Source organism: Rousettus aegyptiacus, unplaced genomic scaffold (genome assembly GCF_014176215.1).
Source record: "Rousettus aegyptiacus isolate mRouAeg1 unplaced genomic scaffold, mRouAeg1.p scaffold_m13_p_1, whole genome shotgun sequence".
Taxonomy (NCBI): domain Eukaryota; kingdom Metazoa; phylum Chordata; class Mammalia; order Chiroptera; family Pteropodidae; genus Rousettus; species Rousettus aegyptiacus.
In genome coordinates this window covers 83,976,851-84,004,257 of record NW_023416284.1, presented here as the reverse complement: position 1 = coordinate 84,004,257, position 27,407 = coordinate 83,976,851, and the positions used below count along the sequence as shown (strand labels likewise).

Sequence of the window (27,407 nt, the reverse complement as noted above, 5' to 3'; positions counted from 1 at the left end):
CTGCAAGTCACTGTCTCCATGGTAACTGCCAGTGGGGTCGATCCCATGCTCATCACTGATGACCTCCCAAAACTGGAAATTTAAAAAAAATTTCACATGATGGCCTGGCACCCTAAATATCAGTAAGGATGGCCCTTTTCTTCCTCTCGTGTCCTTGGAACAGCGGCCATTGTGGGCAGACAGTTAAGGGGTCCTAGGCAGACCGGATAGCTGTGTGCTCCATCCCTCCAGCAGCTGCTACTGAGGGGGCTTGGGAATCCGCAGAGCATCGGGCATATTATGGCAAAAGACTGAAAAGCTGGGAGGGGCACCGAAGGAGAAGGGTGGGCACAGCAGATCTCCTTCTGGGCAAGCCGCGGATACTGGGGCAGCTGTCGCCCCCAGGCAGGGCTGATGTTGCAGCATCCCAGCTGATGGATGGGTCCTGGCAGGACGTAGGACCAGTTGGATCCCACCCTGCTGTTGCCTTAAGAATCAGTGTCTCCTGGCACAAAGCCCACCCAGCCCTCCGAGCTGTGCAGTTTTATGCCACTGGCATCCATACTGGCCTCTGGTCACTGAGCACAGCAGGGGATGGGTGGGGAAGGGCAGGCAGGAGCCTGGGAGCATGACTGGGGCAGTGAATGGAGCTGGCCTTGGTGAGGGCACAGGCTGCGTTGTGAATTTGCAGCAAGAAGGAGGGTGGGGAGGTTGGGGTGGGCAATATGGCGGTTCTGACAGAGACCATGTCCTTGTTTGGATGCCTGCCCACACCCCTGCACCATGCCCGCTCCTGCCTCGCCCATTGCGGTGGGTAATTGCAGCCCCGATACTGTCACCTGCCGCCTGGCAGACGGGAAGCCAGACTGGCATTTATATTATCCTGTCTAGATTATGCTCATATTAGAAAAATTATCTAACATAATTATCTGTGGGACCCTATTATCAAATAAAGAAATATTCAGACTTACATGTGGAGCAACTTTAACCAAAAAGACTATTGCAATAGGAAGAATGCTTTAATCTCAGACATCTGCAAGCATCCAAATTCACACAGAATAGCCTTTTCTTTTTAGTAAGGCCATAGCGGGACCATCAGTTCTGTGGGTGAGCAGGGAAGGAGGATGGGAAAAACAGGCACAAAATCAGGTTGCTGCAATAGGAATATTTTTCTCTGTACTCATTGGATCCTCAGACTGAACTGTTAAAAGGGACAGTGTTTACCTCTGTGCTTGTGTGAACTTGGGGGCAAGCCAAAATTCATGAGCCGTGGGTGGGGAAAGGCCTGACTAAAGTTGGGTCAAAAAAAGTAGAGGGTAAGAATGGGGCAATTGTGAACAGTTGTCCATCTCCCCTGTTGTTTCATACAGACCAAGTCTGTTGTTAAATGCTATTAGAGATGGAATAATAGTCATAGTGAAGTTGACTTTGCTTCAGTTATCTGTGGTGGACTGGCTTCTACATTTTTTTGGCCCTGAAGGGCTATGGGTTATCACTTGCTGAGCATGTTGCTAGATTGACAGGTGTTAGAGGGTCTTAGAGATCCAGAATCTCACAAAAGGTATGCTTAGGAATGTAATAAAAGGAATTATCACTAGAGATTAAATGAGGAAATAAAAGCACAATTTTAAGTTTGAAGGGAGCTAGTTGAGAAGGCTTGGAGATGTTGGGCTTGAAGTTTACTTAAATGGCAAAGTGAGGATGACAGTGGCAATTTGATAAATTTCCAATTTGCAGTGAATATTTTTGATGGTTGGTGTAGACATTTATGGGAACACATGCACAGTGGTTGTTTCTGGCCACTGCATAAGTGTGTCCTTGGGAAGCCAGGATCAGGTCCAAATGCCAGACAATTGTTGAGGACCTTCCTATAGTTTGCTGGTTGTGATGTTGGTGTCTTTTTTAAGAATGTCGACAATTCTGGTCATTTCCCGAAGCAGAGCATGGAAACTGTGGGATTCTAACAGACTTTCTGAGTGGCCCACACAGCAGGAGCTCCAGGCACACACAAATAGTGTCTTACATGTGATCTGCTGCAGCAGTCAAGCCTTTGAAAGTCCCTCAATCCTTTAGCTTCCTGTTCCAATGACTCTTAAGAACCTAGGAAAGAAGGAAGGTCAAAGCCTCTTTCTGTGGCTGAGATTCTTCACCTAGGCTTGTAGATATAATGTGCTTTTAAGACCTTTTGGATTATCTGGTGCTTGGTAAACTGAAATCAGGGGAAATAGTACAGTTATGGTAAAATGAGAAGGCCATCTGGTTAAAGATTTGATAAGGGCTAATAAGATTAGCTAGATACTAGGATCTATTCCAACCGAAGGCATGCTTTTCCCATCTTTGGCTATGCCCCTTCCCATGGAAGACATCTGTGGAACCAAGAGGTCATATCCACTCAAAGCTTTCACCCCTCTAAGCCCACTTCTAGTGCATGAATATCTTTCTCTCTAAGGGCAGGCCATGCCTGCAGTTTGCACCTCTAGGACTCAGGGAAGACTGTGTGTGAAGAGGGAGACTGATGGAGTTTGGATGTATAGGCTGGGACATCCATGTACCCAAAACACAGTAAAAACTCTGAACATTGAGGCTCAAGTGAACTTTCCTGTTGACATTATTCCATGAATATAGTGACACATCAATGCAGCTAATGTCTCCTGACTCCATAGGAAGACAACAGAAATTCTGTGTTTAATGTTCCCCTGGACTCTGCCTTATGTATTCTTAGCTAGTTTTAATTTGTATTCTTTCCCTGTAAAAACAATAACAACAACAACAACGACAACAACAACAACAAAACTGTAGCTGTGAATATAACATCTTTTGGTAAGTTCTGTGAGTTCTTCCAGTGACTTGTCAAATTTGAGGATGATTGGGTGATCTTGGAGATCATTGACCTTGTAGTTGGTGTGAGAAGTAAGGATCGTCTTAGGGAATGTTCCCTTTGACTTCACAGTTGGCCTAAATGCTTCACAGTGGCTGTTAGAAGTGGGATTTACTAGCCTAATCCTGATTCATTGGAACATATGGTTCAAGAAAAAGAAGGATGAAAGGGTTGGGGATGATAACCTTTAATTTTTGAGTGTCTATAAGGTCACCTATGGTATATAGCTGGAGCTGTGCTGCAATTAGTTATTGGAGGTAAAAATTATGAAAGGAATTTAGAAAAGATAGATCCAGCTCCTGAAGATTTGGCTCACTGGACGCACAAGGAAACACAAAGTAACAAGAAACAAGCTAATATCTATCCTTTGGTTGTTGTTATCTGTAATAACCAAAATGAGATGTAGAGTGTTGGAAAGGATCTTAAGGCTGAGCCAAGCCTGGATTCAGGCTGTTCTGAGCTATCTCACCAAAGGGAATAATTAAGCCAAAGCCACGGATTGCTAAGATTTGCAAGACAGTGGAGGAAAGACAATGAGAAGAGTTAAGAGACCCATACATTAGGGTAGAAATCTTTAAACAGTTATTATTGAATATATAAAGTGGACATTGATGGGATAAAAATAAAGGTCTTACTGTAGTACTATCAGAAGTTAGAGGGACTGGTGGGAGCCTCTGCTGGGCCCCCACATGGAAGTGCCTGAAACAAATCTGCTCTATTCACTCAAGTTTAGAGGAATTTTAAAAGCTGGAAGGCAAAGATCACAATGAGAAACCTGACCTGGAATTGTTTGTGGTGACAGTCCCACAGTCTCATCAAGATAAAGACTGACAAAAGGGTCTGGGTCCCTTGGGCCAATACCAAGATTGAGACCTAAGAGCATGTACACATAAATGGGTAAAATGGTCAGGAACAGAGGAGAGATGTTCTGGGGCTCCTTGATGTGGGAGTCCCATGCACCAAGATGCCAAAGCTTATTGGTGAAATCTTAACAGGGTCTATAGTTATATTGAAAGGATATGGGAATGAAATTATTGGTAGGATTAAGGTGAAAGTTTGGATGAATACTGTTGAAAAGACTATGTGATCTGAAGTGAATGTATCTCCTTTACCATTGTATAATGGGAATGGACATTGTATCTAATTGAGGAATGCTTTACCTATCTAGTATTATAAAACAGAAGGCATGTAAAGACACCTTTCAGCCATTATTGATTAGACACCTAAATGGGCATTAGTAAGATTTCCTGAGCCCAAACAGGTTGTTAATTTGTCTAGAGTGATGGCAAAGGCAATCTGCACAATTACCCTGTGTGGGATGCTGACTGGGACTTATGGCAAAAGGCTGTGGGTACCACCCAACAACAACCACTGGGATTTCCATTTGAAAATTCCAGAAAAATTCCATTTAGAAGACAATTGCTAGCCAGTTATTGAACATTAATTAAAACTGCCCCTATGACTGAAGGATATAAAATAATCTTGAACCTGAAATACCCATAACATCTTAGGTGATGTCAGAGAAGTGCTCTAATGCAGAGGAGAGCTTTCAGAAGAGTTGCATGATGAAATGGAAATGGCTTATACAGGAAATGGTATTCAGGGAATACAGGGAGGAGGTACTCATGAGCAGGGAGCCTCTTTTCCTCTATATTGGCCTGGGATCCACTTGAGGCTCTGCTGGACCCTATGGCTTCTTGAGGTTGCCCTATAAACAACTCTCTATTGGACAACAAAGAGGTGCTCAGTTTGTGGATGGCACTTCCATAGTGAACAGATAGCATCCTCTTTGGAAAGCTGCCACTCTGATTTAAGAGGGTAAAGACAAATCAGCTCAGGGAACTGGAATGCATGCTCTTTGCTTCTATGTACACTTGGGTTTTTTCTGACTCATGGTTGGTGGCCAATGGCCTGACCAGAGGGTCAAGCAGATGAGCAATGGAAAACCGGCCTGCTAAAGGGATGCCCAAAAGTGGCGTAGTCCTATGGAAATTACTCTGGGAACTTCAGCGGTACATTAAAGTAGGACTTGTTGATGCCCATGAGAAGAACCCCTTTCTGGGATCAGAAAGTGGTTGAAATTGGCAAATAGCTATCTTTATTTTCGTGAAATAAGTGGATGTGTGGGTATTATAGTAATGCTGAAATGAGCTGAATCTAGAATCATTCCTCTTTCACTCTATGAGACACAAAATGCCACTGTACAGTCTACCCACAAGAAAGACAGAAGGGGAAGGCTCTGGACATAGCTCAAGGTGAGCTGATGTCGGTAGCCCCTGGAGGCTACAAATGTATCCTGGTGGAAATAGACACTTACTCTGGATTGGATTTTACATACCTGATGGTAGAGGCAAATGTTCAAAATACTATAAAAGGACAGAAATAAAAGATGTACCCTTTTGGACGACCAAGTCACATTTCTTTAAAACACACTTTTATCTTGAGAAATAATTTGATAGATACTTGGAATAGTTAACAATTAAGGCATGACGGACTAGCTCACACATCTTTGTGAGTGTGTGCTCACACTCAACATGAAGGGCACCAATGGAGTTTCCCCCCGGGGTAGATCCTTCCACTTCTCTGTGGGATCTGGGGAATGGGTGGAAGGGAATGCTATTACTCTAAAATTCCTTTCCACATCCCTCAACTTTCTTTTTTCCTGCCTGATGCAGTAGTCCCAGGACAAGGACAACAACCACAAGTGTCAGTAGTAGGGATGATCTGTCAGCAAGAAACTTTCACTATAACTTTAAATCTTTATATCAGAATTCATAAGGGCCTGATGGACTATGTTGTTCTGTACAAGTTTATCATAAGGAATAAATAGTAGCAGATCAAGAGGGGAAGAGTCAACTTAGTACAAAAGCATGCAAATATATGTAATGGCTTTTTTATAGGATGAATTGATTAGTTGTTTCCTATTGCTCGGTCTAATAAATGCTAAATTAAATATAGATACCCAGACAGAGATGATTGCTTTGCTGTAAGAGTCTTGGTGAAAGGCCAAGGAATGCCCCGTGGAGTGAGAAATTAATATTTGCCAAAGACAGGTCTGGGCCTTGCCCTTAGCTCCTGCCAGGTGATTTCTAAGTCCCTGTTCTGACTAATAACAGTGTCTTTGTTTGCTTGGGGGCTTTGCACATCAGACAGTCTATCAATGTGATTTATGATAGGGGCTCTGGGCCACATACTATCAGTTCAGATCTCCCAGGAACTAGATACTAAAGGTATTAGCTCAACCTCCAAGAGGGGCTGGAGACAAAAGTTTGACTCTGTGGGCATTATGTAGTCAAGCCCCAATAAACACTGGACACCATAGGTGCAAGTGAACTTCCTGGGTTGGCGGGCCTCTGTGTTTGTTGTCTCGCATTGATGCTAGGAGTTAACATTGTCCATCACTCCATGGAGTGAGGACAACTGGCAGCTCTGTATTTGGACTCTTCTGGGACTCCTCATGTGCCCCATCCTTTGGCTGATTCTATTCTGTATTCTTTACCTGTAATAAACCACAACCATAACAGCTTTCAGTGCATTGAGTCATTCCGGCAAATTATTGAAACAGGTTGTTTTGGGGAACCCTAAAATTACACTTGTCAGAAGTGAGAAGAGGCTTTTAGGATACTTTGTGCCCTCTAAAACTTCATAGTTTGCTCTAATTTATTCAGGGGATTAAGTAAATACTTACGTGCTAAATGCTGAAATCCAGGCTTAGAATGCTCTTAGAATGCTCGCAGCCAGGCATAAGAAGCAGGATATTTGCAGGGATGTTCCGGGGTATAAAATGAATGATGTAATAATAATGATTATATCTGCTGTCTTTTGCTGCGTGATAGACTAACCCAAAATTTAGTGAATTAAGACAAATCTAAGGGTTGGCTGAGTATGGGCCAGTTCATTTGGGCTTGCTATTCTAAGGTGACTTCACTCACATGTCTGGTGGTTGACAACCTTGTTGATCTAGTGAGAGATTCATTGTTATGTCTGGCAGTTAGCTTGATGTCTGTTAGCTGGGACTAACGATGTGTCTTTCATTGTCCATCAGGTTAATCATTCTTATTCCTTTGGTAGCAAAAGGGTACCCAGTGTCAGGAGAGAGTGAGCCCCAGTTCACAAGCACTTTTCCTACCCTTGCTTTGTTAATGTCCCATTAGCAAAAGCAAATCAGGTAGCTAAGCCCAGATCTAAGAGGTAAAGAAATAGACTCTGGCTCTTTATTGACAGGGAAAAAGTCATATTGCAAAGAAGCGTGTATCAATCAAGGTTCACTAGAAACAGACCCTGAAATATTCAGGGCACACCAGCAGGCTGGAAACTCAGACAGACTTCTATGTTATGGTCTTAAAGGGATTCTTTTCTGGGAAACTTTTTGCTCCAAGGCCTTCATCCAGTTAGCTAAAACTCATCCATACTATGAAGGGTCATCTGTTTTATTTAAAGTAAACTGATTGTAAATGTTAATTGAGTGTGCAAAATACCTTCACAGCAACATCTAGATTATTGTTTGACAAAATAGGTGGGCTCCATAGATTAGCTAAGTTTACATATGAAATTTCACCAGCACAAATCAAATATTCAATCTGCACACTATCTCTGATGGTTCCCCAGGCAAACAAGTGGACAGATCACCCATAATTTACCCAATAAATCTTATAGTTGAAAAGCTTTACCTATGGACTCAGAGATTTCAATTAGTTTCTTCTTCATGTCTCTTTTAAAAAGAAGCATACAACCAAAGATTGCCAGATACCTGAAGAAAGCCTCTATCATGAAAGACAGAGGCTCAAGCAAAGCAAGTGAAAAAAGAAAAAAAAAAAAAAAGAAACACAGAGGAAATTATATATATAGATATATATAGAGAAAAAAATTGTCTTTTTAAAAAAATCTCATGACTCTCCTCAGATAAAAGATGATAGCGTACCATGAAATAATAACAGAATACTATATAAAATTTCAAAAATTAAGAAAAAGTTTTTAGAAATTAAAAAATATAGAGTACAAATGAAAACTTAATTGAGACACTGGAAGATAAAGTCAGGCAAATCTGGAAAGTACAATAAGGAAAGGGGGATGGAAAATAGGAGAGAAGTTGATAGGAAAATTGGAAAACTAGCTAGAAGTTCAACATCAGATGACTAAGAACTCCACAGAGAGAGAGAACTGGAAAAAATAAACAAAAAACATGAGAAACATGATGATATAAAGATATTGAAAAAATGACAGAACATGAGTTACCAGATATAATTCTATATGGTAGAATATACCTCCTTACCATCTAAATGTGTAATTTAGTTACTTGGAAAATTAATTGTGTCAGATCATTTCTTTAGGAAACAGACTCATCGAGAGACTGGCACAAAACATATTGGAGAATGAAAGAAGCAGGATTGGGGAAAGTAAGGTGCTGAATTGTGCAGTCTCAATAAAAGGCTCAGACAATTCTAAGGGGTGCTCTGGAGTTCAGATTGTTACCTATGCTTTGAAAAGCCAAAACTCAAAACATCGGAGTTTGGAGTAAGGAGAGAATTATTGATTGGGAAGGCACTAACCAAGAAGATGAGTGACCTAATGGTGTGTCAAATTTATATTCCTCACTGGACTAGGTTAAGGATTTTTAAAGGGTTAGGGGAACAAGTATGTGGGAATGCTGGTCAGGCAAGTTTTGATTGGAGGACCTTGGAACTTGGCCATTTATGGTAAAATCAGCATTAACACCAGATCTTCCTGGACAACAGACCCTTGGCTTCTGAAAGGATTCCAGTGTTCAAGTTCTTGTTATGTCCCAGTCCTTTGGTTCCATGTATGTGGCAGGGGGTGGGAGTGAGGTGGGTGAGATTTAATTCCAGGTGCAGCTGGAAGTCAAAGTTCTCTCCACTGCGCATGACTTTGGATGAAGCAGCTCTCTTTAGCTGAAGGAAGCACTAAGGGAGAGGCTCAGCTGAGGGCCATCATTGGCCCAAACTCCAGCAGCTGGGGAGATGATAGCCTCATGGTCCTGAAGGGGAAATCCACTTCCTTAATTAAATTGGAAACTTGTAGCCTTAACTTCTTTGCAGTCTTTCATGCACATATGGTCTACAACCTCTAATTCTGTTGCATTTCTCTGACAGTTTTGTGAGTCCCAGGTCTGGCGGGTCCAGGTCTGGGTGTAATCCAGGCACATGGCTAGCAATAGGACTCTAGTTTTAGAATGTTACATTAGCATAGTAGGGCATCTGCGTCTAAAATATGTAAATATAGTTCAGCTTATTGTATCACGCTGAATGCCACTATTGTGGAGCCCATGCAGTCTCCTGGAGAGCAAAAGAAGAGCACAAGAAGAAGGGGAGCAGAAGAAGAGCAGAAGCAGAAGCACACTCCCTGCAATAAAACTGCACTCTCCGCAATAGAAGCGCATTCCCCGCAATAAAGTTGGTGCCTACCATTTCATTCTCATGGCGGCCTCTTATACATTCTTCTAACTGGGTGTCTCACCACTGAAGCCTTCCCTTCTCTATCAGCTTGGCACTGACATAATTGCTAGCCACTGAAAGAGTGTGCTATGGGATGCCTGGGCCATGCAACAAGCTTGACTGGAGTGCTAAGGAAGGGAGTGGCCATGATTTTCCAGCGCTGCCTAGAATGAGAGTGTGAAGTCTTTACAATTCTGGGGAGCCATATTAAAGGGCCCATTGTTGCCGCGCAAGTCAATAACATATATTTTATCAGCACAAATGCTGCCATTTTGCCATTGATACATCCGGCTCCCACAGCCGTATCTCGATTGGTCATGAACTCCAGCATAGCAAAACGGAATGGTATTTCTAAGCTGTGCTCATTCAGAAAGTATCCAAAACATTACATTTTAAGTAATTCAAATTTCAAAGGTGGTAAATTAGAAGTATCTGTATTTTTAAATGATTTTTCAATTCACAAAAGATTGATCATCTAACACTACACAGTAAATTTTCTTAAGTGTTAAATATCATCCTTGTTACAAAAATTCGAATTAATTTCTCATTCATTACCCAAACTGTTTCAATATCAGATCTATATCCCATTTATTCAGTGACATCCTTTAAGTGCAGCATGCTTGTGAGGCAAGTAGGAAAGAAAGGAAGAATTCGACACTGAGCTCCTTCTGTGTTCTACAACCAGCTAAGGTGCTTTACACATGCACACACTCACAGGCACACCCACACTTATAAGGTGGATAATCTCTCCTCTTTGCACATGAGGAAACTGGTTCAGAGGAGTTAAGACAATGGCCTGGCACCATGCAATGCCAGCAAAAAAAAAAAAAAAAAATCAGCAATTGTATCTCCTGCCGCCTGATAGCACATTTTCTGGAGTTTCACATCCAAGCTGTTTCCTAGGTAACCAGCACACAGCCCCCAGGACTGTCTGCATAAAAGGGAGGAATGGGAGATCCATTTAATATCTACTCTTCCCCTCATTCCTGCATCAGCAGTGCTGCAGTCCGTTGTCAGGGCATTATGGTGGCGAAAACAGAAAGCCCAAACCTTGCCGAGGGGTGCTATTTCAAATGAGATATTTCTGCTCACTGAAGGACCAGGTTCATTGAGAATCTTGCCCGTCAGAGCATTGAGCCTGTTTCTATTTTTATTCACTCCCCTGCCTTTTTCTTTTCCCTCAGGCTTTTTGTCCTTGTAGCAAGTTCCCTTTACTGGCTCCTTATTCAAATGAGCCTGTGCCCTTGAGGAACACTAGGATCTCTTCCACTTGGTCAAAGGGCTCTTGCAGAGTCCTTGCCATTCCCTGGATCTGCATGTGACCAGGACAGGCACCAAGGCTGGCAAATGTCTGTCACATCCCTATTTATTCTGGTGCTGAGTCTTTGTTTATTATGTGCTCTCCTGTGATGGTCATTGCAGATAGCCATTGAGACCTAAAGAATTTGCTCTCCCTGCTCTGCTACAAGAGACGGCTTAAACTAAGATTAAATAAGCAAAGGGAATGAGAGTCAAAGCAGTCTACTCCCTCACCATCTTCAACAATTTGATCTTCATCAATCCAAATACTAAGAAGCCGGAATATACTTAGCTTTTATGAGCACTTCTCTTCTGATATAAATATTAATAAAATTCATTCTCATGGGTATTGCTGCTGAAAAACATTTTTCTTGGTAACAGTATGAGCAAGAAATATATCATAAATGTGTATGCCCAGTCCTATTATGTATGATTAATGTGTTGCCATTTTAAATATCAATGGACAGCTATAGCATGGCTATCGGTCAAGAGGCATCAGCCTAACTGTGGGGCTGGCCCGCAGGGATGGGGAACTGCGAACTCAATTACAGAGGTGTGGAAGGCATAAACATCCAGAGGTCTGAGCTAGTGGATAAAGGTTCCTGGCACAGTTTCTGTCAGTGACAGCATCCCAATTCAGGCTTTTAGTTCTGGACAGGCAGTGGACAGGGATGAGACAAGGCTCAGTGCCCAGGTAGCAGGGCCAGCAGCTGGTTCCAGCCAGAGGATGGGCTGAGTCAACACACAGCCCCAAGCCACTGCAGCTGGCAGCTGGATATTAGGTGATCTTATTGAGTTAATAATAATATTTCTTGGATATGGTAATGACACTGTGGTTCTATGAGGATGTCTTTGTCCTTAGGAGGTATAAACTGAATCTTTTAGGGGTAAAGTGTTGTGATATTTATAATCTACTTTCAAATAATTCAGCAAAACTAGTATATAAATACAAGCAAATGTGGCAATATGGCCAAAATATTAATAACTTGAAATTAGAGGACGGGTACACAAGGGTTGACTGTGTTCTTCTTTCAACTTGTAGGTTTTAAGTTTTATTTTTTAAGTAAGTGTTTTTAACTTTTTTGTTTGTTTGTTTTTTAAGAGTTAATGATTAGTTCTTGGCCTGAAACAGAAATCAGATTTCCTCAAAACTGGCCTAGAGTTAAAAACTAGAGTAAGTGGTATGTTTAATACTTTGCTGACTTTTTCCTTATAAATGTGGTCTAGTCCAGAAAGGACGGAATATGGTAAAAATGCTACCATTAAATCCACTAGTTAAAAATACTTTTCATGAAGCAGGCTGGTGAGTTCCATTTTCATCTAGTGCTTTCTTGTTCTCACATTTTCAATGCTTACTTGTTTTTCTCATTCAAAAGAGTATTTTATCTGATTACCCATCCTATGGCAGGAAGTAGAATGGAGTGCTGTCTGGAGATTAAACCACAAAAGTGGAAGTCAAGTCTTCCAGATGCCTTGCACAGTTTTACTTTTATAACCTTGAGGAACTAACATGATCAACTCAAATACACACAGAGCTGGCACAATCTGGCCAGTTGTACATAATTAGTAAGAGCATTAAAAATTACATATTCTATATTTTGATGTTGGTGCAAATATAACATGAATGCATGTCTCATATGGGTAAATGCATGAAAATCTCATAATGATGATGCCCATCTCCCCTCCTAAATGGTAAGATCCTTAAAGGCAGAGAGAGTGTCTGTATTATTTATATTTGTACCCCCATTGCCTAACACTGTAAATGTTTGTGAATAAATGAGTGAATGAATGAATAAAGGAAAAAAATAGAAGAAATGTGATAATACTTAAATTCTACAACAGCTAAGGATTATGCTGATCCATAATGCAATTGTTCTAAGGATCTATCATGTTCATAGACTAAATATAGCAGACTGACGTCCAATGTTCACAGGAGGAAATGCTTGGTTAACAATACAACATTATAAGTATGTAAGCTGTATAGTTGAGTAAACAGATGGTAATATGAAAAACGAAGCTAACTTTTGTTAGAACAGTGGTATTAAAGGTAGCTTTTTAAATTTTATGTACTATTTTGTTTTTAATAAAAAAAATTTATAAATGGGTATTATCCCTGGAGGCAAGCTGTTTAATACATAAAAGAAATAGCACGACATGGAGAATTACTTGCCTCTGTCCATGTGGAATCTAGATTCAAAGAAGCACATGTTGATTTTATTATAATATTGGGAAAGAGAAGAGAGATGTTGGAAGTAACAAAATTCTGAAGCACACTGAGCCCACTGCCCACAACAGCAAGAAGGAAGACAGAGAGATGCACACATGAAAATAAAATGTAACTTCTGTGATAAACAGCATAACCATACAAGAAGAGCAGAAGGTCGGCTTTGAATTAGAGGAGGATGTCTCATAAGTGGTCTTATGCTTGACAAACTCTAAATCTACTCACTTAAAGGTGAAAATAGCAGCACCCTTTGTATGCACATGGTTTCTTCTGGAGCGTCCTAAATTGTAAACTTAACTGCACTGAATTCAAAAGCTCTGTGGTGGATTAAAAAATAATGCCCTCGATAATAGTCGAATTATGCTTATCTTCACCAATAATTAAGAAATAAAAATAAAATAATAGTGAGATATCATTTTTCATCAAATTGACAAATTTTTAAAGTTTTCTAAATTCCCTAAAGTTGATCTTAATTTCTATCTCAAGAGCTCTTATTCTGTTTGATGGAAATAACCTCAACTTAGTTAATGTAGGTTAATCTTGGTCAATTCAGGAGATCCTCAGTTAACTCAGGGTTTCACCCTTCCCACTTCTCTCTGAGGCTGATTTTAAATTATTTAAGATATATGTGATGTCAGGGCATGCCAGAGAGGGGCGTCTTGCATTCTCCATTCATCCTCATCTATCTATCTACGCTCATATCTTTTCAGGTACCCACATTCCACTGCAGTGGCCCTTTATAAAGTTCCTACTGACACATCCCGCCTTGTTCTACTATGATGGTTAATTTTATGTGCCAGCTTGACTAGACCATGGTGTGCCCAGACAGTTGGTTAAATATAATTTCTGAGTTTGTCTGTGAGGGTGTTTCTGATAAAATTAGCATTTAAATCAGACTGAGTAAAGCAGATTGCTCTTCCCAATGTGGGTGGGCATCATCCAATCCAGCAGAGGCCTGAATAGAACAAAAAGGTGGGGGAAGGGAGAAATTTGCTCTTCCTGCCTGACTGAGCTGTGACATCAATCTTCTACTGCCCTCAGACTGAGACTAATATCATCAACTCTCCAGATTCTCAGGCCTTGAGACTCAGACTAGAACTATACTACCAGCTCTCCTACATCTCTAGCTTGCAGATGGAAGATCATGGGACTTCTCAGTCTCCATAATCATGTGAGTGAATTCCTTATAAGAACTCTAATACATACATTGCCTAAATAATATCTCTTTGGTTCTCCTGGCCCTCTCTCAGCTACCTCTGCCCTTCTCATTGGAAACATGGAAAACTTTCTCAAGCTCTCTTACAATATTCTGGGTCAATATAAGGTTCCCATGGGCTGGCTTAGAACCTCTTAGTCTGGACATGCATCTTTTATTTCTACTCTGCTACTGGTTGGAGGGAATGTGATTGGGACTGCCATTTTCCAGAATCCAAGATAGAAGCTGGTATGCAGATTTCCACCTTGAGAAACTATCCAGGAATTTATCAACTAGGATGATTTTGGTCACAAGCAACAGAAGAGCCAGCTGAAAGTGGCTTTAACAATAAAACTGTATTATCTCATATAACAAAAATATTACAGCAGTTCTCAAAGTGTGATCTAGTGACCCCTAGGGGGTCTCTAAAACCCTTTAAGGGCATCTGCATGGCCAAAATTATTCACTCCAAGTACAAGCTAGACCAACGTATTTTAATGTAATATAGTAGAAATCGGAAGTTATTGATAAAAAAGTTTATTGCAAAAAAGGTTCTATAAGCAAAGTTTTATTGGAACACAGATGCATTAATTTGTTTAGTATAATCTGTGGCTACTTTTGTGCTATACCAGCAGACTTCAGTAGTTGTGACAGAAACTGAATGACCCACAATATTTACTGTTTGGCCCTTTATAGAAAAAGTTTTCTGATCCTTGTAATAGAGTATAAAGCATCCTTGGTTATAGTTCTAGATTCCACATTGCAAATAACTTTTAAGAAAATACCATTTGTTAAGTTGTTAGTGTACTACCAAAGAAGAATATCCACAATTACCAGAACGGGAAAAAAAAATGCTCCTCCCTTTTTCCACTACATTTCTGAGTGAGATTAGATGTTTTGTTCAACCAAAACAACATATTACAACAGATGGAATGCAAAACCAGATTTAAAAATCCAGCTGTCTTATATTAAGCCAGATATTAAAGAGATTCTTTAAAAATATAAAACAAAGGCCCTCACATCACTGTTATTTTTTCTTTTAAAAAACATTATTTTTTGTTTTTATGTAAATCAGTAATATACTTTAGATTTTATAATGGATTAATTATCCATTTGATTTAATGGATTAATAAATAATATTTTTGAGCATTCATGATTTCAATTAATATTATGGTAAATACTGATAGATATATCCCACATACACAAAAGTTTGTTGGGGTCTTCGATAGTTTTTAAGAGTAGGCCCTGAAATCAAAAGGTTTGAAAACTTCTAGTTTAGAGCTAGAATATTTTCAAAGTTGGTTACTACATCATTTCACTGATATTATCATAGACACAGGTGTTTTCCATCTTTCTAATCTGTCAGTCTCAGCATATTAGCCGGTCATTTTAAATAGGCTTCCCTCATGGTTGCTGTTGATGCAGTTCCTGGCATTACATGTCTTCAGAAGCAGAAAAGGCACCGTTTATTTTTGCTCAACCTATTTGAAGAGCAAAAACCAAATGAACAACAACAACAACACCTTTCCCAGAACCAGTGTACAATTTGTTTATTACCATCTAATAACCAAAAAAAAAAAAAAGCCTCGTTTAAAAAGAATGTGTAGGAAGTAATTAATACCAGATCAACCCCTCTGCCATAAACAACCAGAGCACTGGACTAAATATATGAAACAAGTGCTTTCGGTCCTTGGAAAACAGACACACAAGGGCTGTAACTGCTGAAAGAAGGGCAACAAATAAGGTGAGCCCTACAATGCTCTGCTTTCTGCCTGAAATACTTTCTAAACTATGGCACAAAGAGAAGGAATCTAAGCAGAGCACAGTATTCTTGCTGTGCTGAGAAGCTGAGAGCTGAGAGGAGAGAGACAGATGTGTGGAACACTGAGAGAAGTTGAATTCTCAACGATAAGACAAAAAAAACCTCATAAATCTGCATAATACCTTAGAGGTTTAGGCTGAATGCCAGGTTGTGATAGTCAAGTGAGATTCTACAAAGCCATGTAAAGAACAACTGACAGGGGAAAGAACAACTACTGAATAATTATAGGTTGCACAGGATGGGAGACATTTGGGTTCTGACCAGCTACATGAAGATATTTCAATGAATACTGAGGACATTCAATAGAAATCCCAGAAAAGTCACACCTTAGGAACAGAACTTAAATAGCACTAGGATAAAGGCTACTGTAGATCCACCCAACAGAGCTTTAAAATAAGACTAAGAAAGACCATTCTGATCTACAAGTAAATTAACTACCTGTAAGAACAGAGCTCTTGTTGTCTTTAAAATAAGATAACAAAATTCAAATGCTTCAAACTGAAACATTGCAATGTCTTACATTCAATGAAACATACTGGGCAAGCAAAAGAATAGAAAAATGTGACCCATAATTAGGAGAAAAATTAAGGCAATAGAAAGATACCCAGAAGTGACATTACAAAATGTATCAGACAATGTTTTTAAAACAGCTGTTATGAATATATTAAAGAATTTAAAGGAAAACATGAACGCAATGATGAAAAGGATGGTAGGTAAAAAGATGATGAATTTTATGGTACAAGCATTATATCTCAATTTAAAAAATCAATAAATGAAATTTTTCTACCTGAAAATACAATATCTAAAATGAAAATTGTACTGGATGAGCTTAATACAGAAATGGTCAATAAAAACATACAATGAGTTGAAAGACATGGCAATAGAAACTATCAAATTGAGGCACAGTAAAAAGAGACTCAAAAAATGAATACAGCCTCAGTTTCCTGGGAGACTATATCAAGCATACATATTAGAATTCCAGGAGAAGAGTGGAAAGAAGTGGGAACAAAAATTTTTTGAAAATGTAATGACCAAAAGTTTTTCCAGTTTTGATGAGAAATGTCAATTTATAGATTCAAAAAACTCAACAAAATCCAGCAAAATAAATGTAAAGAAAATTATAGCAAGACACAACATAATCAAATTGGTGAAAATCAGTGACAAATAAAATATTCAGAGAAGTCAGAGAAAAAGACATGTTTCATGTAAGGGAAAGATATAAATTCTTCTAATTTTCAATCATGGTGCAAGCCAGGAGACAATAAAATAATATCTAGAAAGTGTTGAAATAAAACAACCTACACCTGATTCACACACAACTGGAAGCACTTTCAGCAGCAAATAGCAGGCCTTGGCTCGCTTACCACTAAAAACACTTTCAGTGGCAGACAACCTGCCCTGGCCAGAGCTGCAGTCTTTCTTGGACAAACCACAGGATCTATGAGCCTGAGGCGGGCAGTGTCTGGCCTCGGTGTGCTCTTGACATTTTGTGGAGTGGCTCCAAGCTCAGTTCTGGCACCAAACCTGAAACTGCATTAACCTGGTTAACACCATTTGTCCCACCCTGGTGACTCCCTGGACACTGCCTCACCCGACTTACATACTGCCCAAGGCTCTTTCAGCTGTTGAGTCTTATGGGCAGCTGGCGGTCAGTCTCAGGCATTGAGGCATCATAAGTCTTTTGCTGAGCTATTCCAGGCCTGGTACTAGTGGCAGCCAGCCGCAGTTCACAGGGTGGCCTCTCCTACTAACCTCCAGGTCCAGCAAATGGAGCAACCAACCTCTGATAGCTTTGTAGCTCCTACCAGGTAGCCCCAGGAAGTCATGGGCAGAAGCTGACCTTGGTCTGCAATGGGAGCTCCTCCTCAGAAGTCTCAGAACCAACATACCCGAAGGCTGGCTTCAGACAACAACAGAGCACTACCTAATCAGCCCACAAACGGCATATGCAAAGGGTGCTCTCAGCGAGCACACAAGTGAATGCCACTCCAAGGGATCAGCCCTGTGGGCATAGCCAAGCCTCAAAAACGGTCATTCTGAGAGTCAATTCCACCCACTGTTGCATCAATAGCAATTAAGGCTCAACAACAACAGAAGGGCACACACAACCCCTACAAGGGACAATCTTGGAACACCCTGTGCAGGTGATCAGGAGACTGTGCCACTGGATCACACAGGGCACTACTACATAAGGCCACCCAGCCAAGTCTGGAAGATATAGCAGTTCTATTTAATACATAGAAATGAACACAGAAATGCAGCCAAAATGAGTGGAAAAAGAAACATGTCCCAAATGAAAGAACAGGAGAAAAAAAAAAAAGAACAACATGAAATAGAGACAAGAAACCTACCAGGTACAGAATTCAAACACTAGTTTCAAGGATGCTCAAGGTACTTAATGAAAACTTCAACAAAGAGGTACTAACCATAAAAAGACACAGAAACCATAAAAAAGAACACGTCAGAAATAAAGAATACAATAAAAGAAATGAAGATTACATTAGAAGGAATCAATAGCAGATTCAATGAAACAGAAGTTCAAATCAGCGATTTGGAAAACATACCATCCAAACAGCAAAAAGAAAAAAAGTAAGAGAATAATAGACCTCTGGAACAATATTGGGTGTAATAAATTTTGCATCATAAGAGTACCAGAAAGAGAAAAGAGAGAACAAGGGATTGAGAACCTATTTGTAGAAATAGTGACTGGAAACTTCTCTAACCTAGTGAAAGAAAGAGACATACAAGTCCAGGAAGCACAGAGAATCCCAAAGAAGATGTACCCAAAGAAGCCCACACTGAGACACATCATAATTAAAATGTCAAAGGTTAAAAACAAAGAGAGATTCTTAAAGGCAGCAAAAGAAAGGCAGCTAGTTACTTACAAAGAAGCTTTCATAAGATTGTCAGCTGACATCTCACCAGAAATTTTACATGCCAGAAGGGATTAGCACAAAATATTCAATGTGTTGAAAAGCAAGGACCTATAACCAAGACTACTCTACCAGCAAAATTGAAGGTGAGATAAAGAACTTCCTAGAAAAGAAAAAGCTAAAGGAATTCATTACCACCAAGTCAGTATTACAAAAATTTTAAAGAGACTTCTTGAAGAAGAAGGAGGGGCAGAACATAAATGTGAATAATAAAATGGAAATAACTATGCACCTATCAATAATCACTTTAAATGTAAATTAAATGCATCAATAAAAAGACATAGGGTAGCTGAATGTATAAAAAAAGAAGATCCATACATATGTTGTCTACAAAAGACCCCCTTCAGATAAAAAGACACACACAGACTGAAAGTTAAGGTACAAAAAAAGATATTTCATGCAAATGAAACAAAAAAAAGCTATAACACCTATACTTACATCAGACAAAATAGACTTTAAAACAAAGATTACAATGACTAAGAAGAATATTTTGCAATGATAAAGGGAAGATAAAATCCTTATAATACTTATGTACCCAACACAGTAGCACTCAAATATATAAAGCAAATATTGATTGACATAAAGGGAGAGATTGTCAATAATACAATCATATGAGGGGACTTTAACACCCCATTAACACCAATGGGCAGATCTTCCAGACACAAAATTAACAAGGAAATAGTGGCCTTAAATGACACACTAGATCAGTTTGATTTAATTGATATTTTTAGAGCATTTCACCCCAACACAGTAGACTATACATATATATACATATATATGTGTATATATATGTGTGTGTGTGTGTGTGTGTGTGTGTATGTGTGTGTATTAACTGCATATGGAACATTTTCCAAGATAGATTATATATTATGCACAAAACAAGTCTCAGTAAAGAAGGTTGAAATCATATCAAGCATCTTCTCCAACCACAGTTGTATGAAACTAGAAATTGATTACAAGAAAAACTGAAAAAAAAAAACACAAACACATGGAGGTTAAATAACATGCTACTAAATAATGAATGGGTTAACAATAAGATCTAGGAAAAAAATCAAAAGAAACATTGAGACAAATGAAAATGAAAGCACAATGACCCCAAATCTGTGGTATACAGCAAAAGCTGTCCTGAGCAATACAGGCCTTCCTCAAGGAACAAGAAAAATCTCAAATAAATAATCTAACCTGACACTTAAAGGAACTATAAAAAGAATAATGAACAAAACCCAAAGTGAGTAGAAGGAAATAATAAAGATCTCAGCAGAAATAAACAAAATATGGTTTAAAAAAACAACACAGAACATCAATGAAACCAAGAGAGTTCTTTGAAAAGATAAACTATATTGATAAACAATAATGATTAACCAGACTCATCACGAAAAAGAGAAAACTCAAATAAATAAAATCAGAAATAAAAGAAAAGTGACAACTGACACCATAGAAATATAAAGAATTATATATAATTATATATGTGTATATATAATATAATATGTATATACACACACATGTTATTATATAATTATATATTATTATTTATATAATTATATATTATATATGTATATATAATATAATATGTATATACATATATATACACACATATATATTCTACAAGCAATTATATATCAACAAATTGGGCAATCTGGAAGAAACGAATAAATTCCTAAAAACATACAATCTTCTAAGACTGAATCAAGAAGAAACAGAGAATCTGAAGAGACCAATTAGTACTAATGAAATCGAATCAGTAACCAAAAAACTCCAACAAACGAAAGTTCTAGACTAGATGGCTTCACAGGTTAATTTTACAAAACATTCAAAGAAGAATTAACATCAATTCTCAAACTATTCCAAAATATTCAAAAAAAGAGAAGGCTCCCAAGCTCATTTTATGAGGTCACCATTACCATGATTCCAAAATCAAATACATAAATAAAAAGAAAATTATAGGCCAATATCCCTGATGAACATAGATGCAAAAATTCTCAACAAACTATTAGCAAAACAAATGCAGCAATACATTAAGAAGATCATACACCATGATCAAATTGAATTTATTCCTGGCATGCAAGCTTGGTTTAATATTTGCAATTCAATTGCTGTCATACATCACATAAATAAATTGAAAGACAAAAATCACACCATCATATCAATAGATTCAGAAAAAGTATTTGACAAAATTCAACATTTGTTTATTATAAAAACTCTCAGCAAAGTGGGAAGAGAGAGAACATACCTCAACATAATAAAGGCCATATATGACAAACCCACAGCTAACATCATACTCAATGGGGAAAAGCAAAAAGCATTTTCCTTAAGAGCAGGAATAAGACAAAAATGTCTATTTTCAGCACTTTTATTCAATAGCGATCAGACAAGAAAAAGAAGAAAAAGGAATTCAAACTGGAATGGAATAAGTAAAACCGTCATTATTTGTAGATAGCATGATAATATATAGAGAGAACCCCAAAGATTCCACCAAAAACTATTAAAACTGATAAATAAATTTAGTAAATTAGTTCAACACAGAATTCATATTCAGAAATTGGCTGCATTTCTATAAACCAATAATGAACTGTCATAAAGAGAAATTAAGAAAACAATTCCATATACAATTGCATCAAAAAATAAAATACATGTGAATAAATTTGATCATGGAGGTAAAAGAACTGTACTCAGAAAATTATAAGACATCGATATGCTCATAGCATATATCATGCTCATGAATAGGAAGCATTAGCAACATTAAAATGTCCATACTACCCAAAGCAATCTATAGATTCAATGCAATCTTTGATACTATTAGCATTTTTCACAGACCTAGAATAAATAATCCTAAAATTTATATGGAACCATAAAAGACCCTGAATAGCCAAAGCAATCCCAAGTAAGAAGAACACAGGTGGAGGTATCACACTAACTGATACCAAAGTATACTACAAGGATATAGTAATCAAAACAGCGTGATACTAGCATAAAAACAGACACACAGATCAATGGAACAGTATAGCAAGCCCAGCAGTGAACCCATGTCTTCGTCATTTAATCCATGACAAAAGAGGCATAAATATACAATGGGGTGAAGTTTATTCAATAAATGGTATTGGGAAAACTGGACAGATACATGGAAAAAAGGAAACACCTTCTTACACCATATGCAAGAATAAACTCAAAATGGATTTTGAGTTAATGCCTGAAATCATAAAACTCCCAGAAGAAAACATAGGCAGTAAACTCTCTGACATTGCTCTTAGTAATAGTTTTTATGACATATCTTCTTGGGCAAGGGAAACAAAAGAAAAAATAAACAAATGGGGCTACATCAAACTAAAAGTTGTTGCACTTTTTAGGTTTTTTTTTTTTTTCCTTTTAGCAAAGGAAACTATCAACAAAACAGAAAGACAAACTTTTGAATGGAAGAAGATAATCACCAATGATACATCTTATGGGGGTTAATATTCAAAACTTATTAAAAAAGAACTCATATAACTCAACACCAGAAAAACAAGCAATCCAATTAAAAAATGGGTAGAGGACCCAAACTGACATTTCTCCAAAGAAGACATACAGATGGCCAATAGACATATAAAAAGCTGTTCAACGTCACTAACCATCGGAGAAATGCAAATTAAAACCACTGTGAGATATCATCTCACATCTTTCAGAATGACTATCATCAAGAAATTAATTAACAAGTGTTGGTGAGGATGTAGAGAAAAGGGAATGCTCGTGTACTGTTTGTGGGATTGCAAATTGGTAAAGCCACTGTGGCACAGTTTAAAATTTCCTCAAAAAATTAAAAATAAAACAACCTTATAAACCAGAAATTTCACTTCTGGGTATTTATCTAAAGAAATCCAAAACAGAAATTTAAAAACATGTATGTAACCCTACATTCACTGCAGTGTTATTTACAATAGCCAAGGTATGAAAGTAACCTAAGTGCCCATCAATAGACAGTTGGATAAAGAAGAGATGGTACATATTGCAATGGAATGTTACTTGGCCATAAAAAAAGAATGAAATCTTACTATTTGCAATAACATAGATGAACCTAGAAGGCATTATGCTATGTAAAATAAGTCAAACAGAAAAAGACAAATACCATATGATCTCACTTATATGTGGAATCTAAAGAACAAAGTAAACAAAACAGGGAAAAAACTCATAGATACAGAGGATAAAATGATGGTTTCTGAATAAAAGGGGGTTTGCAGGGCTGGGTGGAAAGGGTGAAGGTGTGAAGATGTGCAAATTGGTAGTTACAAAATAATTATGCAGTTGTAAACTACAGCATAGGGAATATAGTCAATAATATTGTAATAACTACGTATAGTGCTAGGTGGGTATTAGACTAATCAGGGGGATCACTTTGTAAATTATATGCCTTACTACTATGCTGCAGACCTGAAACTAATATAAAATAACTCTGATTTTTATCTAGAATCCTAGAATTCTATATCCAGTAAAAATATTCTTCAAAAATAAAAGTGAAATAAAGACATTTCCAGATAAACAAAACTGAAAATATCAACAGCAGACCTAGATGATAAGAAGTGTTAAAGTAAATTATTTAGGCTAAAGGAAAATGAAACCAGAGTAAAACTTAAAGGTACAGTCCTTTAATGATGGAACACATTCTGAGAAATTCATCATTAGGTGATTTTGCCATTGTGCTAACATCGTAGAGTGCACCTATACAAAACTAGATGGTACAGACTACTACACACCTAGGTGATATGGTATAGCCTATTGTTCTTAGGCTACAAACCTATACAGCATATGATTGTAGAAAACAACATGGAATTAATTCAAGCACAAGGGAAAACAATGCAATCAAGAAATGAGGTAAACGGGGAACGTATGAGGCTATTGTAGGTATATTATTTTACAGCAAACTTTAAATAAGTAGAAAGAGTACTCTAAGATAATGATAAATAGTATAGTAAACACATAAACCAGTAATACAGTCATTTATTATCATTATCGAGTATTATATACTATACTTTTACATGACTGGTAGTACAGTAAGCTTATTCACACCAATATTTCCACAAATACACACATAATGTGTTGTGCTACAATATTACAATGGCTATGATGTCATTAGGCAATAGAGATTTTTCAGCTCTATTGTAATCTTATAGGACCAGTGTTGTATAATGTGATCTATCATTGACCAAAATGTTTTTATGTGGCATGTGATTATATATACAAAAGAATGAAGAACACTAGAAATGATAAATATGTGGTAAATTTAAAAGGAAGTATAAGGAGAGAAGTGAAGTAAAACCACAACTTCGTGTATGCACATACGCACCAAAGAAGGTCTAGATCAAATTTTAAGAACCTAGGTGCCACCTCACCAACTCCGGAGTTGCTCAAGTAGAGTACTGGTGTTACTAACATAACTTCTAAGTCTGGCATCGAGGTTGGCAAGCTGGACCTCAGTCACTACAGAAGACTCAGGTACGATTAGTGCCTGAAGACTCCTGCTATCTTCTGCCCCATATGCTGCACTGTCTTCTCTGCAGCCTGCCTTGACCTTAAGTCTTGCCCTTATTCCAATCAGCTTTAGGGTCTACAAGCCCATTATGACACTACCCCATAACTCAGACACTAGGCCAGAGGCTTTTTCTTTTTCTTTGTTTGCTTGGTAATACTATAGTCTATTAAGTATGCAATAAATAGCATTATGTCTAAAAACAATGTACATACTATAAAAAAATACTTTATTGTTAAAAAATGTTAACCACCGCCTGAGCCTTCAGTGAGTCATAATCCTTTTGCTGGTGGTGGGTCTTGCCTCAATGTTGATGAAAAGCAATATCTGCAAAGTGCACTAAGGCAAAGCTCAATAAAGTGACATATGCCTGTAATCTCTCTGATTCCAGTTTGACTGTATTTCCCATCATCACCATTATCTGTTGCAAGCCATCACTCTAATACCATGCTACCACCTTGTTTATAATCAGAACCCTCTTCTAATTTACCATCGCTCTAACCAGGAGGGAGTGAAGAGCTAATAATCAAAATAGATGAAGGGTCAGTGGATGAAACAAAGTCAAGTATATTTGGAAATACTAGAAAACTGACGTCATTTCCAGTGGAATCAATATATATAATTTCAGACATCTGAATTACAAAAGCAATGCAATTCCAAAATATCAAAAGTAGAGTTAATAGCCTCCTTTCCCCCTCCTCTCCATCACCACAACATACATATCCCTTCGTAGTCATAACCTTAGAAGGATGGTTTCATAGAAATTTACAAGTTTGCCCCTCAAAGCTGATGGCTTCGGACCGTGATATGTTACATTTTTGCTGATTCTCTTTTACAAGATAGAAAAATGTCTTTGGGATTCCCGCCTTCCAGCCCGGCGGCGGGCAGCGGTCAGACCGCGCTCACGGCCCCGCAGGCACTTCTCCCGCGCCTCATAGAGGCCGCATGGAGGCCGCCCGGGCGGATCTGCAAAGCTGAGCTTCGCGGAGCAGACGCCGGCGGGGAGGCTGCGCAACCAGCAGTTCCTCGCCAGCAGTTCCTCGGCGGGCGGGAGGGTGCCAGGCGGCGCAGTCGCTTGGCGCGGCGGGGCTGCCAGGTGCTGCTGTCTGCACGCTGCGCGGCCGCCCACCGGCCTGCGTCCTGCAGGAGCTGGCGGTGTACGTGCCGCTGCCGCACCACGCTTACCCGGGGCACGCGGCCTCGCCCTCTGCTGCTACCCCGACCCACCCAGCTGCGCCGGCCTCTGAGTTTTCAGAAATCAGCTACCAGGAAAAATGACTTTAACTCACGTGAGCCACCTTCTGAGGATTCTCCCTCGGAAACAGAGGAATCCGTGTGCCTTCAGCGCAAGTCTTGTGCTCATTCCTGCAGGATTTGTGGCTGTTTCGGCGGCTCCAAACGTGTGCCAGATGTCGCAGGCACGTTACTGCAGCAAGGAGCATCAGACTGTAGTCTGGAGATATTGGGGTGTCATCAGGCTTGTACATAATCAGATAATTGGCACATTACAGTTTCAGACCACAAATTCTTTTTTCTAGCATTCGAAATGAGAATAGAAACAGAGATAATGCCTAAAGTTGCGGAAAAGGAAGATAATTTAAGAGATTATAGGGAAGAAGAATTGGATTCCATAGAAAAACTAGAAACCGGGAAGATAAAATTTTCCAGAAGTTTAAAACTAAAATAGCTCTTGAACCAAAACAGATTCTCAGATTTGGCAGGATTGTCCCCATCTGGATTTCTGGTGAAAATATCCTTTTCTGGAAAAGAGTATTCCAGACTGCCCCTGTGGTGCCTGGGGACTATTTGAATTCCAGGTCATGTCTCAGATTCTCAGCTACCTGAAGGTGGACAGTGAGCATCCTGGCTGGCTTCACCTGTGCTGAAAGCTGTAGACTGGGTACTGGCTACTCAGAGGAATTTGTATGGAAGCAAGATATAACAGATACATTTAAAAACTTAAAGCTTTAAAATGCGAATAATCTCTTAGAATTTGCTATTTCATATCTAGGACTTCATCCTAAGGAATTAATTATGTCAGAGGTAAGGGTACAAAGATGTTGTTTTGGCATTGTTTACAATGTCTAAATATTAGTGAAACAAAAATGCCCAGTGATAGAATTAAATAAATTTTGGTACATCTATATAGTGGAGGGTTATTCGGTCTTAATGATGCAGATAAATGATACAGATCTATATGGACAAAATAAAATATAGATCTAAATTGACACCAAGATACCATTATAGATGGTATTCATAGTATGATCACATTTTTCTAAAAATATTTATATATGTATATGTGCACAGAAATAAATCTGGAAAGATACACAGTAGGTGTGAGCTGGTTACCTATGTATGGTGGGACTAAGTGAAATGATCTTTTTACTTATATGTATATTTCTTCCTACAATAAAAATGGGTTATGTGCCTAATTAAGTTTTAAAGTCTGTTTTGTGTTGTTGGTGGTAGTGGTGGTGGTGATGTGTGTGTGTGGTTTTTGAATGGGGGTTGTGATTTCAAGAGAAGAGCAAGAAAAATCAAATATTTTCCAAAACCTCTTCTTGTAAAAGGAGAATGGATTTCTAGAAATCCAATGATATAAAAGTAAAATAGTTATAAAAGATGTCAAATTAGGAAAGATTAACTATTCTGAACATTAGATGAAACAAGATAGAACTAGTTTCAGAAGCTGCAAAGGGTTTGGTTTCCCTTTTCATCTCATTATATCAAAAGCTGAGAGATTTCCAGGGTGGGAGTAGATCTAAAATTCCTGGCCAGCTCTGTTTCTCAGTGTAACATGGTCGTGGTAGACAAGACTGACAGGGTTTTTATTGATTCTGTCTCGACAGCTGGGCTGTAAAATGTTACATACCATGGATGACGCACATTTACCCTGGAACATTTCTCATTCCCCAGCAGTCTCTAACCCAGCCCTTTGCCAGCTGCTAGGAGGCCAAAGCTAATGACTTGGATGCAGGTCACAGCCCACTGGCATCTCAAATGAGAAAACCTGCAGGCAGGAGTTCCTGCCAGGTGGTTGGTGTAGTGCTTAAACCAAACTGCAGTTCAGCAAAAATTGGATGATAGGGAAATGACTGAGACATTTCTCTACACTTGAGAAACTTAAA

General features: G+C 38.7%; 1 pseudogene; it reads left to right on the top strand.

Moving 5' to 3' along the window:
• Window positions 1-704: 704 nt before the first annotated feature.
• Window positions 705-26,258, top strand: LOC107521715 (annotated as a pseudogene).
• Window positions 26,259-27,407: the final 1,149 nt, after the last annotated feature.